This window comes from Plasmopara halstedii (assembly GCF_900000015.1).
Source record: "Plasmopara halstedii genome assembly, contig: Scaffold_42, whole genome shotgun sequence".
Classification (NCBI taxonomy): domain Eukaryota; phylum Oomycota; class Peronosporomycetes; order Peronosporales; family Peronosporaceae; genus Plasmopara; species Plasmopara halstedii.
The window spans coordinates 197,611-200,947 of record NW_020186963.1 but is presented as its reverse complement, the minus strand read 5'-3'; positions in this window follow the sequence as shown (position 1 = coordinate 200,947).

The window sequence follows — 3,337 nt, the reverse complement described above, 5'->3', positions numbered from 1 at the left end:
CGTGCTGGGGTATTTTTTTATTTTTTGAAAAGTTGGGATATTTTTTATATATGGCAAAGTTGGGGCATTATTTTTTATTCTCCCTTCCGATAAACAAAGTAACTAAAGTTGTTTGCCGTGCAACCAAGCAAGCAATGAGCGAAGTTTGAGTTGTGTAGTGTATAAAGTGTTAGGGAAATCAAGTAAGCTGGGTTTACTGCTCTAACACCGTCCAATATCGCTGTATATATAAAGTCGCTAGTGGACGACTGGCACCATCGCTACAGTGAACTTTACGTTTTTCTAGTATGAACAGATGCTTTCTCGAGGAAGAAATAGAGTGTTTTGGATTTGTCCTCAAGAAGTGAATAACTGTCAGCCCATGTGTCTGGTAGCCTAATTACGTGGTCTGAAGGGTTCACGGCTAAGAACTTTAAGATGAATAAGTTATCTTTGCCCTCACCATGAGTGAGAAATTTACCACTGATGTGCTTGAAGGATTTTTTGGTAAGAATATCGAGATGTTCTTTGATGGGAAAGGTTTCACTGACTTTTCTGTTGATGGTCAAACATCTTCTTTTGCTGTTTTTATGAGAAGGTGTTGACTGTGCACCGCTGCACGTGGCTCAGACCTTTTTCATCGGCAGAAAATATTCTAATACCTCGCCGCGGAATCCACGACGATATTCAGCTCATTATTAACGAACCGGACCTTGCTCAAGCAGACCAGCTTGCTCTATTTCAAGCGCAAGACACTTGCACGAAACATGCCATGATTATGATTTTGAGCCGTCAGAAAGCGCTGATCGCACTGGTGCATTAATTATACTCATCCACGCCTAAATATAAACAAGCGCAAAAAATCGCTCCGTGAGGGTCTTTTCAATCCAGGTTGCGTTACTCTCTAAGATTACCGTCTGCGCTTGGGGTTGCAGCATGTAGGGATATTCGTGTCCACCACGCGAAACGATATTTGATTACTAAAAGCCAGCGAAAGGATCGCTGAGCAGTAGAGTCAATCTGAAGAAATGATGCTGCCTCAACAAAAAATAGCTCTAACAAAGCGAGTGTTTGCCTAGATTATCGGATCATGCTTGGCTCTGCGGAGTTCAAAGAACGGCGCGGCAATCAAGAAGACAACCCATCAACGTAAGGTTCTACTGTATATAGACCCACTTATCTCCATGAGACAGCTGTATCAGCTTTCGAATAAGGCTCTTATCCACTGCAGTAATATATTCCTTACTATACGTGGAAGTACAGCTTTGTCTCTTTAGCGAGAAGATAAAGACTGAAAGTAGACCAGGTGGTAAGCCACTACAACATTTGTGTTGGTGGGAGATCTAACTACCTAGACATTTGGAATGAGGGTACTTCTTTCAATTACCGAGAAAGGGCAACAGGAACTGCACCCTTCGGTCTACCAAATGCTTCACATGATGGCGAGCCTTCTTTTGCTCATCGTGCACTACCGGTGGGGATCAACCTTTCCACAGCTAGCTGTTATGCACCTGCTCGGTTTGGCGGTCTAATGACTCTCTCCGAATGTGGCTTCGTGTCTGAGGCTAGGACGAGTCGGATCTCGAATTCACTTGCTAAGATAGTGTTCCATGAGACAACCCAACTCTTATAAAATTGCATCGCTGGTATGGAGATGGGGGTTCACAGGGTGATTTAAACGCTGTGCAGACCTCATGACATCTGATTGGTTTGTAAAAGCGGAACCGTAATACAGCTTTTATGTGCTCACCTGAAACACAATATTTGTTTGTATTCTTTTTGGGAGATTCAAAATATATCATTATGCTTATTTTAAAATGACCGTTGGTGGGTTAGTTATTAGTTTGTCATTCGCGTGTGCTTCCTGCCTCTAGCAGGGGTGTCATTCTCAGCTACATCGTTTTGCCTGCGCATGTCCCTCAATCTCATTAAGTTTGAATCGCTGGTTTTGTTACAAAGTGTACGCGGGCTGATATCCGCAAATCAATATTGTTCGACAGCTACCGTCCTCCATAAAGACCGGAATCACTTCTTGGCGGTGTCAAAGGCACTCAAATTTTTGCAAAAACCATTCATGTGTAACTGAGTAGGCCTGTAGCGACATGCACTAATTTCTACGAAAAATCAATGAGTTGGACATTTTCGCTCCATCCCCGAGGCCTTTATGCACAAGTGCTTTGAAGGGTATCCTATGCAATGTAACTCAGCCATGTCTGGGTATGATCTGCGTTTGACATATCTGGTGCCGAGCTTCATCAATAATAATTGCAAAAAAGCTGTAAAGTACACAAATTCAACAGCTGCCGGTAAGCCGCTTCAGCAGACTTCTTCCTAACAGAACAGCTTGGATGTATCGCCATCGGTCATACTACCGCTGCCAGTAGCGAGATAACTTATCTCACCCGGACTGTCCAGAGAGACCACAATGCCGATAACACCATAAGCGTCTTGGAAAAGACTGAAAATAAAGTTCATGGACTACCAGCACTTACCGTATTTAGCTGTCTCGCCTTATTTGCTGGGGCATACGACAAGGATTGAACCTTTGACACGTTTCATTTGTTCGGACATTTGTGTTTGCCCACTTGTACATATACGACTAAAGCCCACCAAACTGTATACATGTCCTGTTCTAAGATGACCATTGCAATTGGTATCTGGTGCCATGTACATCATTCTTAACTTAACTTCTCATTACAAGGCGTCATACATGACGAGAGCCATGTCACTTAGTGCAAAACGACTTAGCTATTTATGCGTGTACCCACGCGCATCCATAAGGCGCCATATTTTTGTCCAAACACCTCGCTTTTAAGCTGTTTGCAGCGAAGCATAAGTTGCTTCTGATCCTCAACTGTACGAATCACCTTATCCATTGACAACGTCACCGTTGTAGCATGCGACGATATTTAGGTTGGGCGACGTGAAATTACATTCACCACTTAGCAAGCCGAGCCAGCTTATAAATTACCCCAAAGGTATACTTCGCATTAGATTAGATATGCATTGAGGACGTCGCTATTCATAATCTGCATTGAACCCAAACGGCATGAAGCTAATGGGCTGCACTCTTATATGAGGAGAGTGTAAAGAGCGCCAAATCATGAAAAAGATTGCTACGTGTTCTTGCGCTCTGGTATCTGGCTGAAGCAAAACTTGGTCGTCTTTCTTTTCCAAGTCGAACTTTCAGGTAATTTGAAGATAGGCGGCAGCAAAGTGCTATTGCAACGCTACAACTATGATTTTTTGTATATTGCAATGATGACGTTGCCTATTGATAATGCGATATGTACAGCGTTTGGGTCAGATGCAACATATTTGCGTTGCTGAAAACTTTGGAGTAAGAGTTCTAGCAACC